The following is a 19302-nucleotide window of genomic DNA, read 5'->3' on the forward strand; positions in this document are numbered from 1 at the left end:
AAAAAAAACCACATTATTTTCCACATACTGTACGTTATTGTTTCTCCTCTATGCCCCGCCTTTCTGAAACGCGTCGATTTTTACAAAGCTCATCGGTCTGAAAAGCGAGGTGTGCTCTGATTGGCCAGCTATCCAGTGCGTTGTGATTGGCCGAATACCTCAAGCGTGTGACTGAAATATTAAGCCCCTTACCATATTGTGATGCCCTGTCCCGCCTGAGCGACGAGACAAAAACATTAAAACCCATTATATATCCACAGCGCGAAGTTGATGTATTTCCTCAGCGACCAGCACGGATCAGCTCCAGGCATGACGAAGCGGATATCGTCCTCTTTTGAAAGGCCAAACAAAGTAGTTTCGCTTTCACAACGAAACACACAGCGCCTTCACGACATGGCGGCGGCGGCAACAACAATACTACAGCGAGAATAAAAGTTACGCCTTCTTTCTTTGCGTGAACATTTGTGCGGCGTTATGAAATCTTCCCACATAGTGACGTAGACAAGTGGGGGCGTGTTAGAACGAGCCGTTTTAGGTAGGCGTGGTTGACTCTTAACTTTTATAAAGAATATCTCTTTGGATTTGAGACTTTAGTCTTTGCAACTTTACAGATCTTCTTTATGCACCAAGAGCTTGTAACACTCCAAAGAGAAAGGAAAAATTGAAATCACATCATATGACCCCTTTAAAAAAAATCTGTTTAATTTATTCCTTGCAGGACTATGCCAATAACATTTAAAACTGAATTGTTTTGCTATAAGTGGGTATCAAACTCAGACACTTATAGGACTACTTTATTTTTACAACGTGATTATTCACACGACAAACAAACAAACAATAAATAAATAGGCCTAAATAAGCTGGAACAGGTTGACATGAGACTACAAAACGTCACAAAATCCACTGCTAAAACTTCGTAATGTTTGTGCTGTTGATTTCCCCAAGTGAAATATTACACACACAAAAATGTAATTGATCAAAAATTAAGAGATGTCTGTAATATTTCTTAATAAATTGACAGTTTTTCATTCATGAAGTTCTTGACATGCAATCCCAACATCTGTCTCAAATCACTAGCAGTGAAAACATTTCAAGTTCATCGCAGTTGTGGAAAAAAAAAACTAATATGATTTACATCCTTAAATTTTTTTTTTCTTATTTCATCCAATGCATTAAGATGAGAAAATTAAAACTGTACTGCACAACTAGAATGAACTAAGGATGCATGTTGTGAGATTCTTGAGAATTTGAATCATAACACTCTTAAAATTTCTAACTGATATTGTCAAGAACTGAAAGAATAGCATTCTTAAAAAAAATCATTAGACATAAAAAATAGGATTAGATGTTAAATTTTGGAATATAAATTACTGTAGGCCTGTGTCTCACTCACACACTTCCACTGTTGCACAACTGAAGATATTCACAAGTTGTGTAACTGTGAGGTGTGTTAAAATGAATTCTTCAGAAGGTCTCTGCTGACTTCACGTGAGTGCGCCAATAATGCCCTCTAGGGGCCTGTGGACCATTGAAACACTCTGAGCGCTGTCTGCTGCCGACAAACCAGACGTGCTGTGCCTGATTGCACTGCTTGATGAGCACTGTAGGGTCCTTACAATTCAGGCCTCCTTTTGGGAACTGTTTCCACACATAATTGATATGTTCCAACTAAATCTAAGGTAGCCTACATATTTAAGCACGAGGAGTCAATATAAAAAAACTAGCGGAGCTAATCAGTAAATATCCGACACGTTCGCGTCTCTTACAGCCGAGCTGCTAGTCAAAATGATTGCATTTTACAAACCTTGTTTTCTGTTCTTATATAATATTAAATAAATTAATAATACAATAACAGTTTTACAGTGCCAAAAAATATTTTAACAGGCTTTATTCAGTTGTGACTCATTTTAAAAATAGGCTATACTAAATAATTTACATTATTTATCTGTTCATATAGCTATTATGCCTTCATTTTTTTTTTGCTCAGGGTCAGTGTTTGTAGCAAGTGCTCTGAAACCTCGTGCCGAAGCACGTCACATACTTCCAATGGAAGTCACTCGCTCCTGGCGTTAACACTCCTGGAAACTATGGGAATGTCGTTTGAACGGAACAGAATGCGATATCCGGCCACATGCGGCCTTCCTATGAGTGCCCCTGCGGTGTTATGCAAGCTTCATAAAAGAACAAATTTGTTATCCTCCACCCGAGGGCATCTGTTGATGGATACGTCCTCCCAGGGGTCGAGAGGAAGTAACCATTCAACAACCGCTGCTTATCTCGCTTTACTTGTTTTAAGTGTTCCTCACTTAAGATATGACAGACTGAAGTGCTCCACTTGGAAGGTAATAAACGCCTTTTTATTTACTTTTATGTACGCCTTCCTTTGCTGAGCAAACCGTCTGCTGCTCGGGATATGATAGCCTATTCTGTATGATAATTTCAGAAATATTTCCTTGAGGCTGGAAAGAAATTCCAAGAGTTTCAAAATGTCATTAAAAAATAAATGAAAATGCAGGAGCATGTTATTAGAATATCACATGCTAACATAAACCATAATATCGTAATTAACAAAATATTAGTTATTAGGCAAATATTAGTATTTGTATGTGTGGAGAAGATGAAGAGACAGATACAGGGATTTTGAGCATTCCCACAGGGAAAACATTAGCTGCATGTGTCTAGTGGGAAGCTTTATCCTTTTTAATAAACCCTCCAAAAGACTGGTGCCTACCCTATTGACCTTAAAGAAGATTAAAACAGGATACCCTTCCTCATAAACCAAGTGCATTATCACACATGTAATGCGAAGTAGTATTCAACCTGTCAACTTATTCTGACATTTAATATGATTGTTTTTAAACTTTAAATGATGAAACATTACTTCTATATTATATTTTTATTACGAAATTATGAATATATATAATTCTAAGGGAGTTTTGTCCCTACATGAAAATACATAAATCTCATTTTAACATAAACTAATCTCTAAACATCTTGCCTAACTTTAAAAAAAACAACACTTTATGATTGTATTGCCACATGCAGGCAGACAATAAGTAGAATGTTTCCTCAAAGAAACAAGGCAGGAAATAAAACCCCATAGTTTTATGTTTTACACCACTGAAACACTCCCAAATCAATGTTTTCACCACACTGTCTGATTTGCATTCACAGCCCCTTGCTCTGATTTAGTAACAGTGATATCAGAGCTTGTCTTCCCCTTTCCCTCCCCTCAATCCTCCCTCTTTTCTTCTCTATTTCTGTCTGTATGCCATGGAGCGTGCAGTAAATGGCAGCCCCAATTCACCTGGACTTCACTAGCTTGTAATGGGCGCATTACTGCTCCAGCCCCCCATCCTGTGCCTATCATAGGGGACAGAGGTCAGCTCTCTACTCCATGCACTTGATTGAAGGCATTTATGCCAATTATGGGAAACAGCCTTTCTCGGCTAATGACCTCAGCAACCTTGGACTTTTTCTCCTAGTTGGCCTTGGTGACCAATCTGCCTAAGGTCACCGTCTCTTTATGGGTCTTCTCTCCCTTTTGGATCCACTGAATTGAGACACATTTGCATTTTTCTGTATTCCAATGCAATACACACAGCTGGTCTTTGTTATGCATATTCATCATGGATATGTATGTAATTGTGCTGCCTTATATTGTTTGTAACAATTACAATCTCCCATTCAGATGAGGCTGAGCATCTGAATACTCAAAAATGTGCATTTCTACATATTTGTGACGGTTAAACTAACCTAAAGAAACAAGACAATTGTTTTTTTTTTTGTTTGTTTTTTCAAACAGCTGCCTAACAGATGCATTGCCATATACAGCTGACACAAAACTAAAACCACAAAACACTGTGAGCATGAGTCAAATCAATAACCTGCATTTCATTCAGTATCCTCTATGAAATTAAAATGAGTTTTTCACTTTTCCCATTAAATATAATTGCAGTTCATCTAGTTTCATAAAAACTAATCATGAAAAGAGGCCTGTGGTTAAGGTTTGGGTTGAAGTGAATGATGGGGCAGGGGTTTGCTTATAGGGCCCCATCATTACCGCGATTAGACTCTGTTTGCAGGACAGAAGCTGCAGACTATAATAATGACTGAAGCACCGTAGTACTGATATTTCATTGGGTCAGTTTGGGTGAGGAAAACATGACACTTTGTGTGTGTGTGTATTTCTCATTAATTTGTCATTAATTATTATATTTGGTTAAAAATAAAATATATAAAATTATATGTTTAATATAATATAATAAATATTTTGTATTAATTTTATAACAATATTGTTAATATAATATAATAAAAATATATTTAAAATATTTTCATTAAAAGACCATATCATGATAGGAAAACATGACACTTTTTTTCTCATTAATTTGTTATATTAATTTGTTCTAATTATAATATATATAATTGTATATTAAACAAATTACATTTTTATTTTCAATATTTGGTTAAAAATAAAATATCTAAAATTATAAGTTTAATATAATAAAACATTTTACTATGTTAATATAATATTAATATAAAAATTCAATAAAAAATATTCTCATGATAAGATCATATTTACATTTCTAAACAATGACTGAGCTAAACATTTTCTCGACAAGGGAGCCGGGGCCCACTGGGGGACCTCAGCAAACTTCCCAAGGGGGCCACAGGGTAACTTAATTAATACAAAAATATTAAAATGTTTAAAAAGGGGGACAAAAGAAATATGTAAACAAATTATATATTTATTTTTTCCTCTTAGTAACTACTGTTTTTATTGAGCAGCATAAAGAATCAGAATCCTGAATCTGCTGGAATCACAAAATTAACTGTGGTTAAAAAATTTATATATCAATATATCTGCCAGTTTCTGTTAATTAAAAACTTTGCGAACAAACAGCGCCGTCATATTTGTAGACAACATTTTTCAATAGAAAAAAGGTCTTCCTTTATAACCCCTGAAATATCTTACTCTTAAATATGGACTTAGGGAATGTATTTTTGGGCCTGAAACACTGAAATCTCTCAAAACCATGATGCTGGGATTTTTGTTCCCATAGCAAACTGTTTAATCCCCCCAGTTCCCTGTGTATCTCTCCCTTGCTCCCCCTTTAAATGCTCTCTCGCTCCCTGACAGACCTGGCAGCCTAATCGAGCAGCACCTATTGCTCCCGCTGTGAGATTATTAAGTAAATTATTTTAAGATCAAACGACCAGCAGTAACAATGAAGCCCAGTGCAAAAACTTCTAAGGTCTTCCATCCCCCCCATCCACCATCCCCACCTCCCCTACCCTCTCAGATTAAAGCTCCGTGGGGATCTCTCCACACCTCTCAGGTGAATTCCCCCAGTGCCCTACATCCTCCCATTAGTAGCCTTTTAGCTGCAGGCTAAGGTAGGGCTCGCTAATTGGCCTCGGGAACAAAACTAACCCACTGACAGGCACAAAATCGCGGGGAGCTAAAATGGGCAAATTGCCCCAGTGCCGGGCAGCTGCTGTGTGACCAGTGCGGCCAGAGGCAGACCGGACCTTCCCAGACCGTGAACTGTATCAGGTGGCATCTTAACGTGGCTGGGATGGAGTTTAATAACTACAGTGTTTCCGTTGATACAATTAGTTGATGACAGAGGAAGAGTTTTAAAGTGAGCTCTTTGATATTTTATCGGTATTTTCATAGGATCTCATTTGATCTAAACATTGTCACAAGCTCTACTTTAGCCTCTTCTTGCGTAGCTTCACAAATAATATTACAGATATCACATGAAACATTTAAAAGATCAATAGGGAAAAGCATTCAGTGCTGACAACAAAAGTTTGTCCTTCTATTGTGATGCAGTGCTAATGCTAATTAGCCAGACTGCCAAAGAATCACACAATGCCTTTTGAACCTGCTACTGCTGGTCGCAAAATCTGGTGTCATTATTGGCCCACATACTCTTTTGTCGATCTTGTGAATTCAGTCTAAAATGACTCTGTGACACTCAGGATATTTGCAGTACAGAAAAAAGTGTTATACCAAGCTACTTCAACACACTGCAATTCAGAACTGTTTTATGTTTTGGCGAATATTTTTGAATTTGTACAGTCACATTTATACGTATGCCCCACTGATGGTTAGATTTAGGGGTGGACCTCCATGCTTACTTTTTTCTAAAAATCGTACAATAAGAAAATGCTACTTCATAAAATAGTTATGTTTTTCATGAAGTCGGATTGAGCTATTCATAATTCATAATTTAAAGCAGTTAAGCAACATTCAAGCTAAACATTCTCCCTGTAAAGGCACAAGCTCTTTTAAACAATGATGAGAATATGCATTTTTTAAAAGGGTAAAAAACAGGAGTATTTTCCTGGCACAAACCTGTAACTCATTTAGGATGACAACTTGAATAATTTACACTAAACGAAACAAACAAACAGACATAACTAAAACCACTGAATCAAAGACAATTATAAACAGCAGTGCTTAACTAAATGATTATTTTGCTTCATAAAAAGAATATGTAAAATTACACACCGATACGTTAGTATAGAGGGATTCCCTAGTTCACTTAAACAAACTGTCTGAATGAATCTTGATGTTAAAAACATCATCTAAAACAAAATGATTTGCTCAGACTTTACTACTATAGATAGCAATAGATACTATGCTTTGCCAATTCTCCAGCTGTCTTGCCAATAAAGCTTTATTAAATTTAAATGAATTAAGAATTATTGAAAGCATGTTTGATTACAGTAGGCCTGCACTGCTAGTTTTTTAGCAAAGTAGCTGCTGGAAAAATCTAATAAAATTTGATGCATCGCTAGTTAGTTACTCTTTAACATTGTAGTGCTGAATGTGTAGCGTTTTCTATTGTCTACAACAATACTTAGTGTGTGAGAGAGAAACAGAGAGAGAGAAAGAGAGAAAATGTGTGCCATTAGGTACCTTGTCAAGCCATTATACAGTGATTACCCAAAGAACTTATGAAAGGTTACTTTGATAGTGTGTTTTTAAATGGGTCAAAGAAAGCTTCTCGAGGCTCAGGGTAATTGGAACTTGAATCAATTGTTTGTAATGTATGTCAGCATCACACTTCAAAGTCATTCATTTAACTCCACTGAATGAGATCTGTGGATTGTGAAGGTGTTTCTAGAGCAATGGGAAATTATTAGTGCAGTACCCGAGAAAATTCCTGTGATACCTTGACAAAACTTAAAATAACCACAAAAAAAAAGAAAAATGTAGCACCAAAAGCTAAGATAACTTTTTCCAAAGAGCAGGAGGAGCTATAGCCAGTGTCTTTCGTCAGATTTTGGGAGGCAATGTCATCAATCACATGCTCTAATTCCCGATGGCCTCCCGTTGAGAGTTTGAAATGTGCATGTAATTTAATTTGAAGCCCCCCGGTCACTCTCGGCATACTCCCTGCATGTTTGTCAATGTGCTGTAATCTCATGCTCAGTGGGACCTTAAGTGCTGATGAAATCAGATTGTCGAGTGTCACGTCATTAAGTAATGCTGGAAATCAAATGGTGAGTGAAGTGTTCAACACATTTTATCACTTTGTATTTCAGCACCTTGTTACAGAGATATTTGCCTATATGGTTGGTATTTTAAATTTTGCATTCTTAAAGGAAAAGTAAAAATATTGTTTGCTCATGTTCCAAATTTATATGTTGTTAACTTTTCTTTGGGACACATTGTTTTTTTTTTTTTAAGTAGCCCTTGTCATTCAATGAGATGAGTTTTTTTAGAAAATAATTTTTTGTTATTTTTATGAAGTTTTTTGAACTTGAAAGGTGCTGGTCATAGCAGTTAAAAAAACTATTACTTTTTTGTTCTCCCTCTCTCTCTCTCTCTCTCTCTATAAATATGTATATCATATTTAGGGGGTGAACTATCCCTTATGTTATATTGCAGTTCATTTGGAATTTTGAGACTTTCGCTCATTTGACCTGAATATTCAGTGTTTAAGGCAGGTGCACAGACCCAAAAAACCTATTTGTTAATGTATTTTATGTAAGTGTCTCAACCACCCTCAGAGGGTCTTTGCATGCATGTGTTCAGCAGACGCTTTTATCCGAAGAAACTTACACTGCATTGAAGGCATACCTTTTTATCAGTTCTTACATGTTCAGTTTGCAGGGAATCAAACCCACCATCTTGCCGTTTCAAGCTCCATGTTCTTTGAGCTTCAGGCATCTTAGAAGAAGCACATAGAAGGTGTTTTTCAACACTTCTGTTTAAAATGTTTGCAAAAACTATTAAAAATAGTTGCAACACTCTTTATAATGTACACAGTAAAGCTGTTGAATAGTTATGTTGTTAAATGCAGCTTTAAAAATTATATTCACATGATTATTTTTTGTAATGTGAAGTATGAGAGTTAGTAGAAGTATTAGTTTCCCTTTTTTTCTTGTTTTTCATAGTGTGGTTTTTGGTTAATTGTGTTGAATCCAATAGGGTCAATTTGACTGTACCCAGATATTTAACCTTAAAATTAAACACTCTAAACATCTATTTTGCTAAGCAGAGCGAGGAGGTTAGTAAAAAGCTTCGGTCTCATTCACCTTTTGACATCTGCTTTCCAATGTTTCCTCGTGCTCCCCTGTCCTGTGGGCCACTAAAGCAATACGGGACCACAACGATGCCACTGCAACATGGTGGCTTTTCACACATGATTAGTTCTGCCATCAGCAGCAGGTCTGAGACAGGAGCACCAGCTTTCCTAAGCAGATTTTGTCCTGTAGCTGACCCCATCATTAGGCCCTAATAATCCAGTCCTTCACTGAGTTCGCCAAACCACGGCCCGGGAAATGCAGCTCTCAGTCGAGTCTGGTCTTGATGACAGCAGGGCTGCGGGATCGGGTCGTGAGAAATAGCGGCGGGAGTCATATTCGGGACACAATGACAAGTTGTCCTCTATCATTAGTGCCGTGTGAGTACCGGTAGCTGCGGAGCGGGGTAGTGGGGCACACAGATGGTACTGCCAGCACCTCTCGCTGTAGGAATGGCAGTGAAGGGACTCTGTTGCTGTGTTTGCATGATGTTGTAGCTCACCAGCACTAACCACCTGATCACATGTGTTAGATGTGATGTACTATATGCTATTATGGTCAAGCCGCTATAGTTCAAAAATCTATCTCATGTTCTTTCAAATAAAAATACACAATTTTTTCCCTTAAGCTAATAAAAAATAATTCATACACACAATGACTTGAATATACCTCTTCTACAGTGAAAATGTTTTTACATTTCTTAATTAAAATACATTTTTATTTATTTATTTATATACAATTGTGATACAATTGTGCTGATATCATAATGAAAAAAAAACTTAAGTACTTTGGCATAATCTTTTATTCAATAATATTCAATATTAAGAAGATTTTTCAAATATTATTAGTCAGTGAAACAGTAATGTTTCATTGACATAAATATTTGAACATTTTTGTTAATATTGAATATTGTTCGAATATTTGTTCAAATCAGAGTCATGTGGTGCGACCAACAAGCAGAAAAAAATGAATCAGGAAATGATGTCAAGTTATGACGTTCAGGCCGAGATAATCCGAGATAATTGCCGAGATAATCCATCCACCTCACAGGTGTGGCATATCAAGATGCTGATTAGACATGATTATTGCACAGGTATATATATATATATATTAACACGTGTATCCAAGGAGTAGAGAAAATATAATATTACTTTTTACTTAATGGTTACACCACATGACATTTTAGAGTCAATAAATGTAAACTTTTCAAAATGGTATAAAAGTTTTTCAAAAACTATATGAAACCAACATGAATAGAAGGAGTGTGTTTCTATGAACTTGGCACACTTTTTTCATTCATTTGAATCAATTTTCATTATTGAGCACATAATAATAAAATTAATAATTTAAAGGCTCAGAGAACTAAGTCACTTGGCATAAAACCATTTTCCAATTGAATAAATCAAATAAAATTAATAAAAAAAATAAAAAAAATAAATAAATAAAACAGTTATTAATGCAAACTATCTTTTCATTTTCTCCTGTGATATTTCATTTCTCCAGTAGTTGTTCTCACACACTATGTCACACACAGGTCTTCATGTCATTTGGCTACACATAGTGTGCTGCAAGACAGCATCTCCGTTATCTTCACTTTGACAGCTTTGAAAGTAATCCATTAAAATAACAATAAACGGATGCAAAAACAAAACAAAACAAAAAAAAGAGCTAAATGTCTTTGATTTACAAAAGCAAGGCTTCTTGTCCTTAATTTTAATTTTGGGACCTTTGATTTCCTCTTGAATGGAAGGCTTAACTGATGCTAAGAGTATAGGGCAGTAACTGAAGACAATGAGAGCTTTCAAAGTTTAAGTGCCCATTCAAATGCTAAGAAAGCAATGGCTAATTATATAGTTCTAAGACGCTTGAAAGTCTCTTATCTGTCTTACATTAATGCCGAGTCACTGATGTGCTGTTTATTTCCCAGCAGTCATCTGGTTTCCTGCGCAATGAATGACAAGAGAGGAAGAAGGATGTTCAAGCCTCTAATGATTCCAGTGAATTTAGATTTCAATAGGACACTGGTCTTAATGACAGTCTTCACAGATTTGCTGTATGGGAGAAACAGCACTCTTCTCTTTCTTTACGAGGTTTCATCTGCTGTCAGTTTACAATCATCTCTCATTTGGCCGTATAGAAATGTTAACCAAAGAGTTCTGGCTTCTTAGGCAGTTTCTTGTGTTTTGATATTGTAAAAAAAAAAAAAAAAAAAAAATGCGTCAGTGTTTGCACTGACTATCTAAATGAACGCTTGGCACTCTGACATGACTGAAGTCATTCATCTCAACCATTATCTCAGTATCTTCTCATTTAAATAAGCAAGTCTAAGGTATTCAAGTTGTTTTTAAAGCAGTTTGCAATCTTTCTAAGTTCTAACATTCAGTGCTTTACAATTACACTTCCTATTTTTACAGAGCCTTTTAAGATAGTTTATTCATTCTTGTCCTCCAAGTTCCTTTTTTTTACTCTCTTAATATCTAAAGACTGGCTAATTTCTAATCCCTCTGGCTTTCCAAATCCCCTGTGAGTTTTCCCCAGGGATGCGGATGTGCAAAACAATTTTCCTTTTTTTCCAGCCAAATAAAAAAAGTACCATATCACACAAAGCCAGCTTAAATTAGTTGTTGCCAAGCAACCAGCATCAAAAGGTCCATTGCTTTGGGTTGAGGATGCCTGTAATTTAACACTTTGTGGGCACACTGAAATCACAATCAGCTAGCCGGAGTTTTCCGCAATTAGACCATCCCCGCACCCCAATTTACCACCGCTGCCTATAGACAGTGTTCTGTAGGTGCTCAGACTGAAAGCGGTTCATGCACTGAATAACAGAACGATGGGCATTGATGGTCATATTTACCAATCTGATACCTTAACAGTGTCTATTTTGTGTGTGTGTGCGTGTGTGTGTGTAAAATTTTAGACATTACAATAAACATTCCAATATACACTCTTAAAAATAAAGGTTCTTTATTGGCATCTATGATTCCATGAAGAACCTTCAAGATCCATGGAACCTTTCCATTCCACAGAACATTGTTTGGTTTTGAATTTTTTTTCACACATTCAAGAATACACTTTTAAACATAAAGGTTATTTACTGGCATCTATGGTTTCATGAAGAACATTTAACATCCACTGAACCTTTCCATTCCACAAAAGACTCCTTATAGTGGAAAAAGGTTCATTAGAATATTAAAACGTTCTTCATACATTCTAATATACACTCTTAAAAATAAAGGTTCTTTATTGGCATCTATGGCTCCATGAAGAACCTTTAACATCCAGGGAACCTTTCTATTCCACAAAAGATTCTTTATAGTAGAAAAAGGGAAATATTCTAAAATAAAAATGGTTATTTTAAAAACTGATCACTGCAAGGTTCTTTGGGGAACCAAAAAAGTATTTTTCTATGGAACCACTGTGAAAACCCGCTTTTGGAACCTTTATGTCTAAGAGTGTATATCGGAATTTGTGTCTTCATCTCTTTGAATCAATTGCAAGGACATTATCCTATACAACAAATGCACTGTCATTTGCATAGTATAAAATGTTTCTGTTATGATGCAAATCCTAATTTGCATCTCTCGCAAATCATGTGAACATTTGTTGATATCCTAATTTTTTGTAAAGTTCAGCTTGGTGATTATTCTCCTGCTGCCCAGATGAAGATTGTTTGTTGATTGCGCTCAGTATTTACGTCTGTCCTGTCTGATGATGGTAGATGAGGCCTTGAGCTCCGGCTGGGACGAAGATGTTTGCTGCAATCACAGCCTTTTACTCTCCTTATGAAAATTCAGTTTTTGCAGTGGCCAGCCTGCCAAACCAGACTGGGCAGACGCGTGTGGAGATGGTCTGGAGGTACATTGGAGACTGGAGTGCTTTTCTTTCCCCCTGTTGATTGACTCATCAAATCCCAACGGTTATCTAGCTGTCTGGTGGGACTTGTTTGCTATTGATTGATTTGATGGGCGAAATAAATCATTAGGACATTCAAAGCAGAGAAGGAAATCTTGTGATTCACTGAAGTGGTCTGAGTGAGTTGATGATACGGACATTTACAGAATATTTTATGGGCTGCTCTTTGACAGAAACATCTTATTGTAGCTGGCTGTGTTTTTATATTTTTGTGACAGTTTCAGGAAAGTTGTTTTTTTTATGTTTTTTGAAAAGAAAAAAAAATCCCTTATGCTCACCAAGGTTGCATTTGACAAAAACATGGTGTGAAATATATTGTGAAATATTATTACAATTTAAAACAACTTTTCTGTTTTAATGAATTTTCAGGAGTCATTCCAGTCTTCAGTGTCACATGATCTTTCAGAAATCATTCTAATATGCTGATTTGCACTTTTGACCAATTTAATAAATATATAATAAAAATATATTTTATTTAGTTTTTTATTATTTTTTTTTATTTTATTTTATCCATTTGTCATGATTTTAGTGCTGTCAAACGATTAATCGCTTCCAAAATAAAAGTTTTTGTTTACATGATACATCTTTGTGTAATATAAATATATACATGTAAATACATGCAACTATTTTCAATATATATACTGTATGTGTGTGTATTTATATATACTTAATAAATACACACAGTACACACACATATATATCATCATGTAAACAAAAACTATTATTTTGGATGCGATTAATCATTTGACAGCACTACATGATTTATTTAATTTATTACACCAAGAGGGCCAGGATTGCCAATGTTGCCCTCTTTAAAAAAAAAAATCTGTGAATGTCATCTTTCGTTAAGTCTGTCCACAGAGTTAAAAGCACTTTGACATGTTTAACATGTTTTCATGGGTGTGCCATTTCTAAAAGTTATTTTATATCTTTATTCTGAGTCATGTGCTTCACTAGGAGGAAATTTACTGGGATATAAGTGGTAGGTAGCTAGCATGAAAAATTACAGGAAAGGAAAAAAGACAAATGAAGCAGAGCAGCATGTTTTGGCATGTGTCTGTGGCGTGTGGAGATGCGGTACGCTACATCTGGGAGAGACAGATCCTCGACGCCTCGCTTTTCAGTTGAAAGCAACAGAAAAAATGTCAACTAGTTGGAAGACCAAGATGAATAAAATGAACATAACAGAAAATAAAACTCCTGTGTGAAAAATGGAGAAGGGTGCACAGACAGGTACTTCCTACAGGTGATGCATCTTTCTGTCTCTCAGACTCTTTGACTTTGGTCATAACCTGTTGAGGATGATCACAGGGGCCGCCGGTACACACAGACCTCTGACCCCAGCTTCAAACGGAGAGCGACAGTAAATCACGCCACGGCGGATGCCCTTATACATTCCCATTGAGCAGCCAACTCCCCTCGGGCCAAGCTTACAGGAATGCCAGTAATGTTAACTGACTACCTCAACAGAGCCTCAGGTGAGAGACCAGAGAGAAACTGTACACACTTTTAGAGTGAATTATAGTCTATTAGCTGCTGTGTTTTCATATGTTACAGTAGTTCTGCAATTTATTATAAACAGTCGACAAATGTATATGTGTTTTCACAGTGAACAAGGAAATGACTGGTGTTGTAGAATCACGATTATTACCTGTATTTTTATTACAGTAATCTCTTGTATATTTACTGATTTGATCTAAAATTATATTTGCTGAGAGCCTGGTTGACAACTCATACTAAAAGTTCACACCTGACAAATATTGATCTCAGAAATACAGTAAAACTGTAATATTATGAAATATTATTACAATTTAAAATAACAGTTTTCTATTTCAATACATTTTTAAATATTATTTATTCCTATGATGGTAAAGTTGAATTTTCAGCAGCCAGTACTCCAGTCTTCATGATCCTTCAGAAATCATTCTAATGTACTGATTTGGTGATTAAGAACATTTCCTATTATTATCAATGTTGAAAACAGTTGTACTCAAAAGAACGTTTTTGCTGTCAATTTTGAGTGATTTAATACATCTTTGCTTAATAAAGGTAATTATATATTTTTCGATCAATCAATCAATACATACACGCATACATACTTACATCTGACTAACCCCAAATGTTTGAATGGTAATGTGTGATCAGACGTAAGAACAGAAGCATATACACTTATGAGACAATTAGGGTTCTAAAAACCAGTGTCCTCCATGTCTAATCACATTAGCTAACTTCTGCAGTTTGAACTGGTTGAAATTATAGACTCCCTTTTATTTCCCTGCTTGCTAACCACTAGTTACATTTTATGTTTACATCTTAAAGTGAAAAGGACCTATAATTGGAATTTCTTATGTGATTTTGCCTATATGCTTAAACCTGGTGTTTCCTGTTTGTAGTATCACTCTCCATTAAGGCCTTTTTAGCTCTGACACAGGCAGCACTAGCCAAATCATTGAAATTATGACAAATCCATCAAGACGCTTTTAAAGATGAGTGAACTCCATATGAGTCCTCCAGTGAAAAAGTAATCTCATCTGAATCAGGAGAGAAATATGCACAGATCAAGCACAAGCAAAAACAGTCCAAAACAGTTCTAAACAAACATGTCAGTGGACTTTGATGTTAGGGACAGTTTAAATTTCTTAAAGATGGATTTGTTTCTTACAAACACGCAGCTTTTCACTTTACAAGACTGATGGACTGGAGTCATGTGAATGACTTGTTTTTATCAGCTGTTTAGACTCTCGTTCTGACGGCACCCATTCACTGCAGAGGATCCAGTGGTGAGCAAGTGATGTAATATAAATTTTTTTTGCTGATAATATAGCATAATGAGTGATTTATAAGCAATTGTTTGAGGGAGTGCCTTTTTTGCTCTGTAACCTCGTAAGTGTGAAAGGGTTCTGAACACAACACAAGGGTTAATCACAATAATGGTGACCATTCAAATACAACTATCATCCCATATGTTTATGCAATATGGTCCTTCTTCTTACAGTGAATTTGATGTTTTCACAGAAAATGAGCTAGCCTGCAGAGATTGATTACATTCTGATTATTTTACTCCAATAAATTATTGTTAAATCTTGGCTCTTAGCCTTTATTGTGTCTGATCACATTTGTTTACAGTGTACACAGTCTCATCCTTTGATAATTTCAGAAAATAAGCTCATTTATACAACAGTTCGTTCTGGTTGTCAAATCTGATTGGTTGAGAACCGTGAGATATTGTACTGGTATCGCTACAGAAACACCCTTTCACAATTTTGTATCACTCCGCTTGTTCTAGCCGGGTCTATGTTTTTTTTTTTATTATTCACTGAGCTAATCGTAGAGTACGTTAGTTAATGTAAGAAGAAACGTCTAGCTTCGCGGTCTCTTTCTCTCTCATTTGGATGCACGTCTTGCCGCATTGTTTCTCTCTTATAACCTCATTATTTCTCACTAATAACCTAACTGAAGCAGCACATGCCCTTGATACGAATTCTAAAAGTGACGTATGTTTAACTGTCAAGTTGAGCTTTGAATCCATGGCGGAAGGAAGTAGTTCCGCACAAAAAAGGGTTTTATTAGGCACTCGGTTGTTTCTTGTTTAATTACACACGTTCCGTCGAACTGTTGTATAAACGCAATATCACTGTCGTACTCGAGTGATATTGCTCATATATCTAACAGTGGAGCCATTATTATAGGCTGTTTTGATGTTTCTTAAGATCAGTCTACCATGGAGAAAAAGATGCGACTACACGAACAGCACCTCTTACACTTGAATTCACTCAAACGCAGGTTGTCGTGATGGTTTAGGCCTCTACTCTACTCAGTACCAATCCTAGACTTCTGGGGGCCCTATGCAAAACTGTGTCGGAGGGTGGGGGGTGGTGGTGGAGTGGGATATGAGTGGTTATGAACGAATGAATGAAACGCATTTGTCCGTGTTTCACTCCGTCTCTAATCGAGCTCACGGAAAGCGCTTGAGGAACAGTGTCTCTTCTGCGGCTCGGTACACTTTCAACTCGTTTTTTAGTCTCGAGTAAGACTGTACGTCCTTCACATTACATGATTTGACTGATTTTTACGTAGAAAGGGCGACAGCGCACCGCATTAAAAGAAATGATCATTCATGTTTTCATAACCGCTGGCCAAATTCAAAACAAAACTAAAATTAAATCATCTTTGAGAGCAAGGGGGCCTCCTGGTGTTTCGGGGGCCCTACGCAGCTTGCGTATTTTGCGTAAAGGGAGGATCGGCTCTGACTCTACTGTCACTTCTGTGCTTCAAATGCTTCACTCACTGACATCATTCAAAGAGCCAAGGTCAGCGAGAGTCCTCTGCTTTACATACCCGCATAGCAAATGAAGGCCTTTCAATCAGATGGGAGAGTGTGTGCCTGACCACAAACAGGCCCGCCATGACGGATGAAGGGATAAATCAGTTAAGCTTTAAGAGAGGCCGCAGACTGTCACATTCACACTTGCCGCATAAAGTATGGGGCATACAGTACATTCATTAACATATTGCAGCCATAACATTTATTAAAAGTGATATTCTGATTTTCGCACACATGCACCTGGCAACTGTCTAATACAATCTGCAGCATAACTTCCAAACTGATATACATATCGAACAGAAAAATGAGAGTCTTGTGCTACTTATCAATTCAGAGATGGGCAAATTGAAGTCTTGCTCTCTCATTTGTCAAAAGTTTGTTCAATTTTTATACTGCACAAGAGGCCAGCCAGCGCGCACAAGTCCTTCAACGATCAATACATTATCTCCAGCCAGGCTTTGATAAGCAAGGTCCTAATACCCCTGTTTTTTTCCTTTCCTTTTACTCAAACCGAGTAAAACAAATTAAAAACACAACAAGTCAGTAAAAGACCAATTCATAAAGGCACAGCAGCTGCCTAAGGCCCATGACAGGATGCTGAGGAGAAAAATCAGCGCTGACCTCTCCCCCGGCTCATCTATCTCCTCTTACTGTCCACCAAAGGGGCTTCACAACACTGATTTATGAGCCAAAGAAAAATGCCACGCTGGAATGGGCTTTTGATAAAATTGTTCAAGAGATTCCAGGCTATAAATCCTGATCTTTTACGTCCAGGTCGCTAGCTACTTTCACATTCTTCTGCCATCAATAAGAGGACGCTGGACATGACAACTAATCCATAATGCTACAATATTCCTGGCACTTTAGGAAAACAGTAACATTTATATTTCTCTAGTAAAGATTCTGTGCTTATGGATCTAGAAGGATGTTTGATTTAAAGTTGAAATGATATGTGGTCAGATATTATTTGTAACATTCTAAATATTGTTTGAGAAAAATTTTTACATGATTTTTGCGCAGTTTCCTGGTGTAGACAAAGCAATATACATATATTATAATTCATAGTCTAGAAAAAAGGAAGGACCCGTTCATGCATTTAGGAAAAAAGGTATATATTGTATATAAAAGGGATGTGCGCATGCACACACACACACACACACACACATGTTGGTACTGGTGGTTTACGGGGACTCTCCATAGGCGTAATAGCTTTTATACTGTGCAAACTGTATTTTCTATCGCCCTACACCTAAACCTACACCTCACAGAAAACTTTTCAACAGAGAACATACTAAAACACCATTTAGTATGTTTTTTAAGCCTTTTAAATTACAGGGAAACAGAAAGTGTCCTCATAAACCACCTTCATATTGTAATACCTGTGTCATACCCATGTCAATATACAAATTTGTGTCATCATAAACCACCAAACCAGTGCACACACACACACACACACACACACACACACACATTATATGTACTACCAAAATATTATTTTTTGGTTTGTAATCAAAGAATGAAGCAAAAAATGTCATGCATTAAAAATGTCAGTTATTGAACCCAAAACCCGACATCTGCCATGAGCCAGACATCATTCACCATCAAAAAAAAAAAAGCTTGAGATGTTGCTTTAATGTCAGAAACCTGTCGGTGTGTGTAACTGAAGTGCCGTTCACATATTTGCGGTTGCCCCGAGCCAAAGCTGTTGAATTTATGGTGACAGGTACGATTAGCATCTGGAAACACAAGTCCTCTGCATCACATGATCAGATTTTTTAACTGGTGGCAGGAAGCATACCGTCAGAGAGCTGGCGCCAGAAAGGAGGAATGAGTCAGTGAGAGCCTCCTGCTGTCTTTATGATCGAAGGATGAGAAAAACAATGAGACAACCACTGCGCACAGGTGTTTTCGAGGAAGGAGGGGACGTGTAAAAACAGGTAGCTGCGTATCAGCACCAGGATTCATTGTCTCTCATAAAAGAGAGGGAGGGAAAAAAAGAAGAGAAAAACAGCTCTTCCAAGAGAGCTCGGCGCTGGCTGTTTTCCCAGGGTAATTGCAGTTGTAAGGGATTGCAATTTAGTTCTGCCGAGCTATGTTGAGTTACAGTATGCAAATGTAATTCCCCTCCATCATCAGCACAGAGGGACAGTGGAGACTGATGCAGTTCGCTCAGGCTTCAGTGATAAACATTTGGCAGGAAGGCAACCGATCGTCACCAGGGAATCATATGCCACTTCCAATGAGATGTTTTCTTAAGAGCCATTTTAAAAGACAATGACTTGGGCAAACGAACTGGGAGGACGACAAACACAGCAGGCCTGGACTGGAGTGGCTCAGCCGAGCTTGGCGAATAGGAACGGCATAACTTGCAAAGGCGGGGGGGACAACAGTGTCCTCAATGAGAAAAGGAAGATGAAGTGGCTAATCTACAAAAGTGAGTTTGTGTTTCAGATTAGGGGCCCTGCCAACAAGCACAGAGCAAAGACACTACTGACAGGACAAGGAAATGAAATGTTTAC

At 37.0% G+C, this 19302-nt stretch overlaps 1 long non-coding RNA gene across 1 annotated transcript; it reads left to right on the forward strand.

Annotated features, from left to right (window-relative positions):
• The first annotated feature begins 16349 nt into the window (after positions 1 to 16349).
• On the forward strand, positions 16350 to 18382 carry LOC107728523 (uncharacterized). The gene is made up of 3 exons (XR_001638484.1): positions 16350 to 16471; positions 16835 to 16837; positions 18372 to 18382. It is a non-coding gene; the product is annotated as an uncharacterized LOC107728523 (long non-coding RNA).
• The last annotated feature ends 920 nt before the right edge of the window (positions 18383 to 19302 follow it).

This window comes from Sinocyclocheilus rhinocerous, unplaced genomic scaffold (assembly GCF_001515625.1).
Source record: "Sinocyclocheilus rhinocerous isolate Xijiao unplaced genomic scaffold, SAMN03320098_v1.1 scaffold3047, whole genome shotgun sequence".
NCBI classification, from domain to species: domain Eukaryota; kingdom Metazoa; phylum Chordata; class Actinopteri; order Cypriniformes; family Cyprinidae; genus Sinocyclocheilus; species Sinocyclocheilus rhinocerous.